The sequence below is a fragment of the Phyllostomus hastatus genome, unplaced genomic scaffold, assembly GCF_019186645.2.
Source record: "Phyllostomus hastatus isolate PE091 unplaced genomic scaffold, TTU_PhHast_1.1 phas_scaffold_177, whole genome shotgun sequence".
Taxonomy (NCBI): Eukaryota; Metazoa; Chordata; class Mammalia; order Chiroptera; family Phyllostomidae; genus Phyllostomus; species Phyllostomus hastatus.
In genome coordinates, this window is record NW_025334012.1 from 1,349,219 (window position 1) to 1,363,739 (window position 14,521).

The 14,521-nt window shown below is 38.8% G+C and overlaps 1 protein-coding gene across 9 annotated transcripts in view; it reads left to right on the forward strand.

The window, feature by feature from the left end:
- Nucleotides 1-1,988: 1,988 nt before the first annotated feature.
- Nucleotides 1,989-14,521, forward strand: part of CTNND1 (catenin delta 1) — a 48,393-nt gene continuing 35,860 nt past the window's right edge. For all 9 annotated transcript variants that reach the window (XM_045858406.1, XM_045858405.1, XM_045858408.1 and 6 more), the window contains exon 1: nt 1,989-2,222. The gene's annotated coding sequence lies outside the window, so the exon portion shown is untranslated. The remainder of the gene's footprint in view (nt 2,223-14,521) is intronic.

The following is a 14,521-nucleotide window of genomic DNA, read 5'->3' on the forward strand; positions in this document are numbered from 1 at the left end:
AGCCTGATGAGAAGTGCACATTTATGCCGAGGAGGAGTGGAATTGGAAGTCCAGTTTAGAGAATAAGGAAAGGTCAGATTAGGGTTAATAATAACTGTTACTTTAATGTTTTGAATGAATAAATGTGGCACCTTGAAAGCAGATGAGGAACTTGGCCTTTTTCCTGATTATAGTGTAAGGTGATGGAAAGAGCATGGGCTTTGGAGTCAGACTGTTGTGGGGTTCACTTCTTAGCCAGATGAGCTCAGGCAAGTTTCTTAACCTTGTTGAGCCTTGATTTCCTCCTCTGTAAAATGGTGGTAATAGTCCTGGCTGGTGTAGCTCAGTGGATTGAGTGTGGGCCTGCAAACCAAAAGGTTGAAGGTTTGATTCCCAGTCAGGGCACATGCCTGGGCTGTGGGCCAGGTGTCCAGTAGGGGGCTCATGAGAGCTAACCACACATTGATGTTTCTCTGCCTCTCTTTCTCCCTCTCTTCCCCTTTCCCTAAAAAAATAAATAAATAAAATCTTTTTAAAAATAGAGGTAATATTATCTCTATGGTGGTGTTTTAGAAGTTAATAGATAATGAGTGCAGAATACCTCTTATCTGATAGATGCTCCATCATTGGTTGCTATTATTGGGCAATGGTGAGCCAATGAATGTTTCTGGGCAGGGTAGATATTGATAATAATAACAAATCAATCTTAGTGAGTTTATACTATGTCATACATTGTTTTAAGAACTTTATGTGTATTTTAATTCTCACAGAAGTCCTGTGAGAGAGATATAGCTATGATCTGCCTTTTATAGTTAAGGAAACTGAGGCACTTAGAGCTTATATAATTTGTCCAAAGTCACATAGTAAGTATTATATTTACTTAAGTGACTGAATGTACTTAGAAGGTTTAAAGCCAGTCATTTTGACTACAGAACATGTGCTCTTAACCACTATTCTAGATTATAAAAACTTTATGATAATTCATTTGGCAGCAGTCTACAGGATAGATCTGATTTTTCAGTAAGATAGAAAAAGGAAAATTTCATCTCATCATTATCATCTTTGTTTAGTAACCCCTGAGTGAACATGAAATAGTAGTCTTTGTCAAGCATGTAAAAAAAAAAATCCAGTCTCTGTTCTTCATGGCCTAATTTAAGAACATATTAAGATAACTCTTAACTCATAAAAAGAATACTTGTATAATCTTTATTTTTTTAGGACAAGTGTAAAAGAATATATGAACTAGATAATCTTAAGTTTGAAGTTCACAAAGAAAGCTAATTTTCTTGATGTGAGACTTTTCCTTACACATGCTGTTATCTCCCCTAAAATATTGCGTGTTTATTGTGTTCCATTTATTCTGCCCCTCAAACCCACATTACTTTAATTTGGGGACAAATGGAAGGACAGTGATTTTCCTCAACAGCCCAGTGGATTCAGCTTCCTTCTTGTTGAGAGCATAGACACTAAGAACTGTTAAGTACAGGCATTTATTTTTTTAATTAGCTTGAATGCAGTTAAACCAAAACAATGATATCCTCTATCATCCTTATCAACACATAATAGTCCTATTTTTAGGATTTCTCTTTTCCTCCCTTCCTATCTTCCTTTGGGAAAATGCTTTGGGGTAGAAAGCAACACACCAAATAGCAGTAGGCAAATAAAATCAGTTCTTTTCTCTTTCCCCACCTGGAAAGGAGAGGGAACAAGAACCCCACCATCAAGAGAACCGACTCTCCGGCATGTCATTCTAAAAAGCCCTGTTCCTTTGGGCCCCCTGGAGCTCTGCAGTAATTCCTCAGAGATTGTACCGTCTCCACTTTAAATATTAATATATATATAAAACTTCCCTCTGTCTCTCTCCTCCTCTCTCTCCTTTTTTTTTTTTAATTTCCTATAATAAAGTTTCCTATTGGATAAAATCAGCTCCCTGATTTATGCCTGGCTCCTATTGGAAGTTCTCAGGGGCTGACATCACTTAGGAAAGCGAGGGGGTAGGGCTGCCAGATCAGTTTGTCACCACCCAGGCTCCCTAGCCTTTGGCTGGGTGCAACTTCCATTTTAGGTGTTGGATCTGAGAGAAAAAAAAGAGGGAGAGAGAGAAAGAAGACCAGGAAAGATCCTGAAAGGAGGAAGAGGTGGCGAAAAAATCAACTGCCTTGCTGGATTTGTCTTTCTCGACACATTGACGAAGCCTTGGGTTTCTTTCTGAAAGGACTGGTTTTTACAAGTCCACATTTGAGGTGTGTGCCTTTTAAAAAAATGTGTATATTCAGACGGGTAAAGGAGGATAAGCCAAGTCGAATTTTTGTCTTACGGTAACCAGAGGGAATTTAAAAATGAGAGAGACTGCTATGCTGACGGGTGACTTTTAAGCAATTACTAATTTTCCTTTCTACTTACTTCGGGGAATTTTATTGTATTAAAAAAAGGTAAAATATTCAAGACCCAGAAACAAACTTCTAGATCTCTCTAACAGAGGGAGATGAATAGATTTAGAGGGGTAAGAGCAATTCCATAAATTTACGTTTTGGAGTGTTACTTGATTTTATACTTTTTTGTGTGTTAAACTAACAAACTTGTATTTTCAGAGCCCAAACCAAAGGTTGGGTTTTTTTTGGCATGTTGTGTGTGGGTTGGGAAAGGAATTTGTCCGGGTAGAAAGCTGGTTATACATATGGTTCTTAATGTGTTTCGAAACTTTTATCCCTCCTTTTATCATTAGATTTGTGGAAGTGGAAAGTTGCAGGGAGCTTTGCAGCTTAAATGGTGGTGTTTTTCCCCCTCGGAGAGTTTGAACCGCCCAGATGGCTTTCAGCCCTGCTATTCCTGGGTGGGTCCCTCTTTTACTTTCCAGGTGTGGTGGGTGGGAGCCTCATTCTCCTGCTAGACGTTGCCTCCCTGCTTTGCCTTATAAGAGAAAACAGATGGGTCCATGTTAGCTGAATTGTAATCTCCTTTTCTTCTAAAACTACCTTTGATGGCAGAGATTTGTGGAGTTGTATGTTCAGACTGTAAATACGATAACGTTTGGTTTATGAAAGGGATAAGGAAATTCTAATCATGCTGTTTAGTTCACCTGAGTAAAGTGGCAACACACCTGGAAAAATGTGCAGTTTTGTACTGTCTTAAAGGACCATGGATTAAATAAGGTTAGGCTAAGAGAAAACACTTATACAAACTTTAGTGTTCAGAATGCATTTGAGAGAGCACAAGGGGAATTCTTATTTTAAACCAAACTGAAAGTTCTTTTTTGGAGGTGAGGTTTTTGTTTGCTGTGAAATCAGAAATCTGTAAGAGCTGAAGGCCCATGACTGTGCTTTCATTATCTTACATTTAATCTTAAGATCTGTGGTGTTCTTGCAAATACATTCTTGCAGAAATACCGATTCTAGATAATTATATAGCCAACTCATCAGTAGTTGAAAACTGGTATTCTCTTCCTTCTCCTTTTGAAAATGCGAATCAGTCTGAAAATTATAGCTGGATTAGATGCTGCCCTACTTGTAACAAGATGGGCCTTAATATGTAAGCTGCTTATTAGCTTTAAAGTGATATGTGTCTGTTATCTCTGACTTTTGTGCTTCCCCCACTCAATTCTTTTCAGACTAGAACACTTCCTTGTATTTCTTTTCTAGAAGTGAGAGTGTACATTTTGCAGGATGATTTCATCCTTATGAGGTTGTGGCTTCATAGGAAACAACTTTGTTTCTCCTTTTAATACAATCTGTGCAAGGGCTGCAGTAAGATTTTTAATGTCTGGATGTCATGATTATAGCAAGTGCAGTTAAAAAGAAAAGAGACAATGTGTACTAGAGTCTGTTGAGCGGTAGTTCTTATTTAATATTTTCCGATTTTTCTTTCAAATGCTCTTTCTGTCTTGACTCCAGCCTAAGGAGGTTTCTTGGTGCATCTTTGAAGGGTTGGTCATGTTGCTGCCAGAGTGTCGGTTTTCCATTCAACCTTTAGGGGGAGGGATGAGGGAATCTGAAGGAGTACAAAGGCAGTTTGAAAATAGGTTCTGGATGACTGGATGGTGGTGAGTTGGGTCCAGATTTAAATACTGGGCTTTGTGTAGCTGCAGCGAGCATCCTAGTCCAGGACTGTTTCCACGAACTGAAGCATTGTTTTGACTGGTATGTACTATAGAGCCTTTCGGATGATCAAATGGAAGATTGTCTTTTACCTCACCTCTGCTAGTTCTAGTTCAGGAAATATAAGGGGTGCATATAAGTAAATCTCTTAATTTTTGTTTTACTCCTCATTTTGGTTTTAAGATAAAAAAATGACAAGCAAGTATAAGTTGTGCAGATTTTTCTCTCCTTGTTTGACTCCGGTATACTGTTGGTTTCTTTGTTACATGACTAAGGTATGGTCCGTGCTCCAGGTGGGGGTCTCTTGTGGGTGGTTAGAGTTCCAGTGCTTTTCTTAGGGTTTTCAATTATGGGGAGTCAAGAGGGGCTAGAACATGTTCTTTCAGCTAGTATAAAGATTGAGACCGTTGGAAATTAAAAAAAAAACTCCCAGTAATTGAAATTCACCCTTAGGTTTATGAGGTAGTTGCTCTCTATGGATGGATGCAAATAAATTAAGCAAACATCACTATTCAAATGAATAACACAATGATTAACTCTGTGTAATTTATTGCTTTCTATTTTGGTATCTGATGGTCCTGTTACTAACTGCCAGCCCCTTTCCCTCTTCTTTCCCCCTCTGTGTGCTACTTAATTTCCCACAAACAACTGTTTTTTTTTGCTTTGTTTTTATGTGTTTTAAGGAATTTGAGCTTCAGAGAAGCTGAGGTTTGTTGAAAATCTCACTGTCTGTAAGTGGCCAAGGCCAGAATTAAACACTGGACTGACTTTCTACAAAGTCTATGGGCTTAATCACTAATACACTTCCATTTTCCAGAGAGAATAGGAAAAAGAGCCAAAACTAAAATAAGCCCTTGCTAGAAGGAAAGGTGTTTCATCTTGCAGAGGGTCAGTCCTTGCTTTTGATTACCAGTGAAATTACTTCTTCTAGAGAATTTTCAGGCATGTGGTTTAAAATGATATTGCCAATTTGCAGGGCAGAGGGCCATAGCAATTAGTTCAAATGTTTATCACACTGTATTAAAATTGTTTATTTTTGTCTTCCCCTCTAGACTGTGAGCTGCTTGAGTGTAGGTACTAGCTTATTTCTGTATTCTCTTCTTCACAACTGTCTTAGTGTCTGATATATACCGAGGTGCTGCTCAGTAAGCCTTGTTTAAATAGGCACTTGATGGAATGATTGAGGGACCTTTCTGGGGGAGGCTGAAAGGAAGTTGAGATAGGAAGCAATACCACCTAGATTAATAAAATTGCAATGTAATTTTGAAACTTTTACTGTAGTCTATAGTTTCCACCTTTGACACTTTAAGGAAATTTTGACGCATTTTTAAGTAAAGTTTCTTGACATACTGAAGACTTAAAATTTTAATATTTCTTTAATCTTATTTATTTTCTGGGCAAGCATTTCAAAGAATAGTATAAAAAAGTAAGGGTCCTCATCAGTTCATTTCATAACATAAGCAGCTGTTAACTTCAACCACTGAGTGGAGAGGAACTAGGGGAGAGGAACTTGTTACCCAGAACATTTTAGGGTGGCACCAGGGAAGTATTGCTTTGAGCCATGTCAGAAGTGAATGGTTTTTATACTTGTTAATAAAAACATAAAAACCTTGGGGTAATAGTTTGAACATCAGTGTTTGAACAAAAGTGTGTTCAGATATCATTATGTTTTGTCACTGCTTCCACCGTGAACCTTCAGGAGATTTTGTTCACAAATTGTATTGGGAAGTTTTATGAGTTTAAGAACCCACATTTTCATGGATAATTTAGAATAATAACAAGGAACTTGCTTAAAGGAATGAATTGTAGTTAATCAGTATGTGATTTCATGTTCTCTTCCCTCTCAAAAGGGGTTAAATGCCATTAGGAGCTGAAATAGGGATTGCTCTGCCTAAATGCAGCTGCCTTCAAGGTTTGCAGTAGAGAACATTGACGTAGCCTGGCAGGGAGATTGTATGGACAGAAGAACAGCTGTTCTGGTTAGAGCTAATAAGGGGAGAAAGAAGAATATTGATTGATTTGTATTCATTCACATTGTATAATGTACTTTTGGAAGTAATTTCCCCCCCTAATTCAACTTGGAATTGCATGTTGTTGACTATAACATACTAATCATTGAGAACACGGCCCACATTTACAATTCCGGTTCAGGTACAGTGTTCCCCATTTTTAGGGCCACTTCTCCAGTGAGTGCTTCAGTCTGACTCCAGAGGTGTGGGCAGTTTAGATCAGGCATGTAGTGGGGACACTAAGGATCCAGAGTTTTCTTTTTCTAAAGCTGCCGTTGCTGGCCAACAGGTAATGTGGTCACTACTTTCACGAAACATGTCTCATGATATAATGTATAATGATAAAAGCAACTTTTAACTTTTTATTTTGAAAAGAATTTCAAACTTACAGGAAAGTTGCAAGAATAGCACATAACTCCTGTACACTTATATTCACATAGACACCAATTGTTAACATTTGCCACAAATGCTTTATTCTTTATTTTTTGATCAATATGCTGACCAAACAGGAACTTTCCAATCTGGGAGTTCCATAAATGTGGAGAGGCAAGGCAGCATAGCACAGTGTTAAGAGCATGGATGCTGGAGCCAGACTGCTGGTGTTCAAATCTTGCTCTGCCACTTACTAGCTGTGTAACTTTGTGTAAATTGTTTAATTGCTCTAGGCCTTAGTCTCCTTGTCTGTAAAATGAGGACAATAATTTTAACCATTTCATAGGATTATTGCGACAAGTATGTGATAGAATAAATGGGCTTCCTGGATGGATAAGCTAGCTTTTTTTAATGGGGAAAAAGTATCTTTAGTAATAGGTACGTTTGGGGAGTTGCGTGGATGTGGTTACCCAGAAGAAGGGTGCTGGGGGGATGGATGGATAACCTTTAATAAAGTAAAGTGAGATGTGAGTGGGGCAAGAGAAATAGGTGGCAAAGCTTGAGTATCTTACAGTAATTTCTTGAGAGGCTTAGATGCTTTAGGAAAGAAAAAACAAAGAAAACAAGTTTCCCTCATTTTTTTGTATCTATAAGAGACAGAACTCTAGCATCCCTGGGTAAACTTTAATTTTGGCAGAGAATTGATTGAAAAAGCTTAGTTTAGGTTTATTACTTCCGACCTTGAACCAGATTTTTTAGCTCGAAGTCTCACTTGTCCAACCAGGATTTTGTAGGATAACATTCCATTATGAGTGGTTGTACAGGAAACAATTATACAGAAATGAAGACAGGCTTTCACTATTCCTTTTCTTGAAATAAACCTTCCTCTTTTATGTTCAGGAAACATTCTCTGTTTCAATCCTTGTTTGTGGACATTTGCAAAACTGAGACATATAGAAATTTTTAGTTCATCAGTGCTTCCTGTGAGAAGTGTGCTTCTAAGAAAGAGGTCTGCTTTTACGTATGGAAAAGCCAAACATGACCTCTGGGAAATACATATGTGTTAGATGCACCCTTGCTTGGAAACTTCTAGGTTTCTTCCATCCCTTCTGTTTTTCCTTTCCCGTATACTAAGTAACTCATGAAATTAGTGTTTTGAATAGTATTTAAACTAATTTCTGTTGGTACTTCATAGCTTCCTGTCATAACTCCCTCACCCAGCTCTCCACATTTTAAAACCCACATAGTCTCTCTACTGAGTTTCCTACATTTGCTGTTTCTGTTTGCTGTTCTGTTCTCTGGTGTCTCCCTTTGCCTGCCCTATCTTTTTTTTTCCCTTTAGGCTATTGGTCTTTTGACTGTTGCTTTGCCTCACTAACAATATGGAAAAAGTTTCTGATTTTTACTGTAGAATAAATTGTACTCATGTGCTAAAGGTACAAGTGTTGGGATACCGCTTCTGGTTTGTTTCAGTTAGATCTAAATTAGGATTAATTGTTGCGATCCAAGAAAATTGATCCCTTTTAGTAATTCAGATTTTGATATGGGATTTTAGTAATTCAGATTCAGATTCAGACCTCATCCACATTTGCTAATTAATTACTCATTTTGGTTCATTTAACAGTAGAACAAGTGAAATTTACTTTTCCCACAATAAATATCAGTTTTGTGTGTGTTTCCCATGTTGTTCTATATTGTGGTACAGTAGCACATTGAAAGTTCTTTTTGAGGAGTGGAAAGATTTTTGTTTTAGGGAGCATATATTTTAAGAAATCAAAATATATTCTGATGGTTTTGGACATAGGACATTGTTATAGAAACTAGGTCAACTTTTCAATACCTTTATCAAAGCACCTACAGTTCATTGCAAGTGAACTAAATCTCATTGAAATAAAGTAACTGGTGTATATTCAGCACACTTTTAAAATAGAGTAGTCTATTTTAAAGGAGAAGTTGGTGCCAATCTGATTTCTTTCCACTGTGTCTTTGTTGGAATGGGAGTTCTATAACCCTTCTGCTGTTCTCTCTCCATGGACTATTTTGTTAAATCAGGGCAGAGTTGGCTGTTTGAATGTCCGCGCTCCCGAAGGTCAGCCAAACCTGCAGGTGAGGCTACAGGAGACCCTAATTGACGGGCCTAAGAAAAACAATTGGAAAAAAAAAGTATAAAAACAAAAATGAAGCAAAATTTATTTATTTTTCTAAAATTTAACTTTTTGTTTTCATTGAAAAAGTAAAATGTCTTCATTCATTCAAAAGAAATTTGAGAGTCTGCTGTATGCCATGCACTGGAAATAAATGGTATATACCAAATAGACCTCACAGAGCTTAACATTCTAATTGAAAGAGACAGATAAATAAATAAGCAATAAATACATAATATGTTAGAGTGTGATACTATTGAGAAAAATAAAGCAGAATACATAGGATGGTGAATAAGTGCAAAGAGGGGAAGTGAGGTTTTTTTAATAGAGTGGTCAGGGGAGGTTTCACTTAAAGGTATATTTGAGAGAGACCTCAAAGAAATTAGGGTGGAGTCATGTAGATGTGAATAGAAAATGCAAAGGCCCTGAGGCTGGTGGTTACCAGTGAACAAGAGAGATGTGGGAAGTGGACCTTTTCAGAGAGGTCCAATGGATGTGTGTTGGGGAGAAGGGGAGGATAATGTAGGAACTTGTCATGCACTGTACAGTACAAAGAAATGATGACCTTGTCTCATCACTTCAGACCCCGTAGACAATAGCTATTAACAATTTTTGTGTATTTGTAAGGAGTTAACACCTGACCTAGCTTCCATCTTGGTTCCACTGCAGAAGTTCATGTGAATATAGTCAGCAAATAATTTGCAGAGGAGCAGATTTTGCATAGGTTAATGACCTTTGTCTTGGAGAATAATAGTAGGGCAATTACTTAGAATAAGTTTGTATGTATTTGGGAAGTGAGATCAAAATTTTCTTCCCTAAAGAAATGTATTTCTCCATCTTCTTATCTACATGGTCAATCTTCTGTGAACAGGAGAAGTAACAATCTAGACCTGGTACAGTTTCCTTTTGAGTATACTTGTTGGTTTGGTTTATGTGCTTTTGACCAAATACTATGCTTGCCTTACGTATATGCTGCTTTTTCTTTGCTTATTTGACAAAAATTCCTGGTTCCCCAAAGCTCTAATCATTGGGATTTAATGGCTTTCAGGGACTACTTTATAGGTCACCATATCCATATTTCTGTCTTGAATATTGGGGGAGATAATCATTCCTGGTAACTGTATATCTGCTTTCCTTTTACATGTGTATATTTAAGCAGTAAGGGTTATTAAAGCATATACTGAAGTACTTGGCCTCATCGACTTTGGTAGGATTGAGGAAGAAGCAACTAGTAATGTTCTGTGGTAACCCCTTATGGAAAATTAAAGATTTTTGATTAACAGAGTACTTATGTCTTGAATCATGCATTCTTATTTTCCCTTCTCTGGATTTCTGGTTTAGCTAGTCTGTCCCTCAGTGAAGGAGTCTGTCTGTCTGTCTGTCTATCTGTCTGTCTCTCATTTGGAGTTTAGCCCTGGAACTTGACTTGGTTATCCTCTGTTCTTCCTTTTAATTATACCTATCTAGTTGTCATCCTGTTGCTTAATATCATCCTTTGGAGATGACTTCAGTCATGTAACTTTTTTCCCCTTTTCCTTTGGTCAGGTAACTGTTATCATCTTTCATAGGAAATATTCTAGGCAATCACAGATTCTCTCACATTTTGAAGTTGCTTTAAAATAACTGCTTGAGCCAAGGCTGGTGTGGCTCAGTGGATTGAGCGCTGGCCTGAATCAAAGGGTTGCTGGTTTGAATCCCGTTCAGGGCACATGCCTGGGTTGCGGCCAGGTCCCCAGTGGGGGGTGCATGAGAGACAACCACACATTGGTATTTTTTTCCCTCTCTTTCTCCCTTCCCATTTCTAAAAAGAAATAAATGAAATCTTTAAAAAAATAAAATAACTGCTTGGTATGTATTACCTTAATAGTTATAGATGTTTATAGTTGTCTTGAAGGTATCTCTTCCAATGCCATTCTTCTTTTCTAAATCTTTAGTGACTACATGCTACCTTGTGGAAATATTTCTCTTTATGTTTTTTTCTAAAAACAGTTTGCTACTCTTCCTCTTACTTAAACCAGAATTTGAAGTGACTTGCTTGGATATGCGTCAGAGGTAACACTTGGATTCAGAGATTTTGGTTATTTCTATTATATTGCCAACTGGGCTAGAGTTATCTAGGGATTTAGGACTTTGGCACTTTTGGGATGGAGTACCAGACCAGTCTTTGAAAACGTGGGATAGCTCTTTGTTCCCTGCAGGAAAGTTAAAATGAATTGTTTTAAAAATAATCCTGTTGTCCAATCTGCACTGTAAATAAGGATATCCTCCAGTGTAGCAACTCGGGATTCCAAGGAAGGGAGACAATTCTTTCTAGATTCTGAGTCTAGAATATAAGGATTTAGGATTGTGTCATTCCATCTATCCTTATATTTAAATCCATGCTTTCAAAGTGCCTCTGAATGATTATTCAGATTGAATAATGACGTGAGCTGTCTGGTGAACAGTAAAGCAGACCTAAGTAATATATTTTATAACGACTGCCTTTAAAAAAAGATTTTATTTATTTATTTTTAGAGAGAGGGAGAGGGAAGAAGAAAGAGAAACATCAATGTGAGAGAGAAGCATTGATCAGTTGCCTCTCGTATGCGCCTGGACTGGGGACTGAGCACAAACCCAGGCACGTGCCCAGACCAGGAATTGAACCAGCAACCTTTTGCTTTGTAGGTTGACATCCAACCAATTGAGCCGCACTGGTCAGGGCCCTGTGTCCTTTTTGCAAGAGGAATGTGGTGAGAGGGTTGTCAGAGATAGGCCAATACAGTGGTTCCCAACATTTACATCAGGATCACTTTGGTAACATTTTAAAAATATGAATTTCTAGGCATTCTCTCCAGAAATTGATGTATGGGGGATGGAGAGGTAGATTTGGGAGACTATGTTTTAAAAAAAGTGTTCCAGGTGAGCCTGATCATTCAGATTTGAGGACTACAAAACCTGAACGTTTGAGTTAAGTTACATATTATGTAGTTTCTCAGGTGGATGTTCATTTAATTAGTGTGCGAAGTAGTGAAGACTGGCTCATGGTAGTGGGCGTGATGAACAACAGATGGGTAATTTCAAGTTTTCTGTCATGGTATCCTGTATTGTTTTGTAATCACAGATCACACCTGATTTGGGGGTTATGCTAGCACTTAGCATGTTATGGAGGACTTGCCCTCTCCATTTTAAAATTGTGGAATAAATTCAGGAGAGGATGTTAACATTGAAACTCAACCGGACGATTTGTTTAAAACTTGGCAGGAAGGGCTAATGTTACTTCCTGTCTGAAAAGGAAGTGCTGGCTTCCTTCCCTTCCTCCTTGGCTAACTCTGGTCAACTTAGAATATGGATGGGGGAGGCGCTGATCATGTTAATACTTTTAATGGCCACCCATGCCTTGAGAAATCAGGTTACTAGTGCGGAAACATAATGTTCCCTCCCTTCTTTCCTTACTTGAAATGCGGAGAAGGGTGCTATGTCCCGTCTCCTTGCCCTCACAGTCCAGGAAGCCTTCCAATCTACCAGATATTATTTTACATTCAACCTTATACCTCCCCTGTATTTTCTGACATTTGAAAATAGATCAAGGAGTTGTAGAGAAGAAACTGAGATCCTTTTGACACTGAGAGATAGGTTGTGGAAAGGAGAACATAATTGAGCAGAGGGGAGTGGGTGACAAAGGTTTCTTATTTTTAAATTGAGCCAAGAAAGCATTCCTTCTAAGTGGGACCAGTTGGCACTCTTCCTGCTATTTTAGTCCAGGCTTCTCCTTCCTACTGGCCTGTCAATTGTATTAAGTGTTTGATGTGAGTTTGAACTGTGTTCTCTGGAGTTGGGGGGAGGGAGAGTGGTGGAAACAGCTGGTGCCTTCATCAAGCTATCTCAATTACGCTTCTTTTCAGAGTGTGGCTTTTTCAGAGTGTGGCGGGTGGGGGATGGTGGGTGGCAGAGGGACTGGATGTGTGTTAGCCGAGTTCCAGCAACTGTCACGCAGTGGGATTGGATTCTCAGGCACTCTTAAGTCTGTGCGGGATGTTGTCTAGTGGAATGTAGCTAAACCTTTCCCAAACGCATTCATTTCTCTGCCTCCCCTTCCCTCAGTTCTTTCAGCTTTGGATATGATTTGGTGAGAAAGGGGTATATGGGAAGTTAAATAGCAAAACAGATTCATGCTTTTCCAGCCATTGAGTATTCATTCAGCTTAAGTCTTTGGGCCCCTCCATTGACTTTCTTTTTACCCATTCATTATTATTGTACTTTGGTGGGTTTTCCAAATATGTCTGCAAACACCTAGAGATAAAATTAGAACCAGAACTTCTGGTGAAGTCATGCTGAATTGTAATCAGTTGGCTATACTGGTCTCCTACCTTCCCTCCTCCCCTGGGGTGACTATATTTCTGAGTCAGCACTCCCTTTTACCTCTCTCCTTCTCGAGTTGAGACAAAGAATCTATCAAGCATCCTTTCGGAGCAGTAGCATTGATTTAGGTGTGTCCAGTTCTTTGTCTTCTGGGGTGTGTCTTTTACATTTGTCTTTTTAAGTACCTCAGAAAGCTCTCCCACTAGACTCTACTATTTTTGTCTGGTTTTCTGTATCCACCTCCCACTATAGTACTTAATTGACTGATTTATTTGGCCTGGGCAATGAAGTGAGGGAGAATCTGATAAGAATACTAACAATTATAACTAATTTTTCAGTTGTTCTTGAGAGAAAAACAGTCTGATTCAATGCTACGTAAGAGATCTTAAAACTTGTTGTGTGCTTCAGTGATGAAGTTTGCGGCGGCTAGGTCCTACTGTTGAAGTTTGGTTCTAAAACACAATGTGGCTAAATATTTTGTATCTAGCCCTAGAATGGCTGACTGTTGTGTATATTCCAGCTCTACCTCTTTCCACCTAGTTATGTCGGATACAGACATGGACTAATTTCTTCTAAGTTGTGCTGTTTTAGCTCAGTTCCTTTTGTGTCATGTACTATCTAAATCAGGGTTTAGCTCAGAGTACTTCTGGTAGATCCAAGAAGGGGGAAGGAGTCTAGGAGGAAAAAAGGTAATAGCGTATTACTGGTTAGTTGCCTGGAATATCCCTCTAGTCGGAGAACACTCTGGTGCTGAGCCTTGTCCTGTGCGGAGAGAGCCTTTATACAAGGAAAATTGAGCCCTTTGGGCAAACAGTGTTATTTTGGATTTCAAGAATCCCTGGCTAACAGGCTTGACTTCTGTTTGCATCTTTGCTTCTGGGCTTTAGGGCTAAGGTCCATTGGGCTTGTACAAGACAATAGAAAAATGTATCATTTATCCCATTCTTGGAAGCAGCTGAGAACCCTTATTAGGAAGAGAGGCTTTCTTTTCTGAGGAGGCTCCAAATCTACAGCTTCTGACCATTGTGGGGGAGTGGTAAGCAAAAAAATGCTGAGGTTGTTGTCTTGACCTCTTTGTTGCCAGAGCTACTGTGCAATTCCTAGTCATTCTCCTCTCAGTCCCTAGCAGAGTAAGGAACTTTGTACCTCGCACCTGCTAGTGCCTATATCCTGCCTCTTTGTAGGGTGGAGTCTGCTGCCTTTGTTTGCTCTCTGTGGGGCCTCTTTGGAACCAACTTTATGCTTGTGGGGAAAAGTGTTTGAAAGACTTTGGAATCAGTGGAAATGGGTGATCTAGAAGGTGACAGAGGTTGTGCCCTAAAGTGGTTCTCCAGGAGGGAATATTCCATTGACTGATTCAGGTTGGAGATCAGATTGTCATGATGGAGCTTTCTTTGGGATGCATTTATTACATGTAGCTGACCTGAGTGTATTATCAGTGGTAGCTTTAAAATCCTCAGTGCAGTGCCTCCAGAGTGAAGAAACTTGCCAAGTAGAAATCTGAAAAATTCCCTCACCCCCTCCGAACCCTTAGATCCACACACAATATCTTTCTGCTGATTCTTAAAGGCTTGAGCTTTGTCCT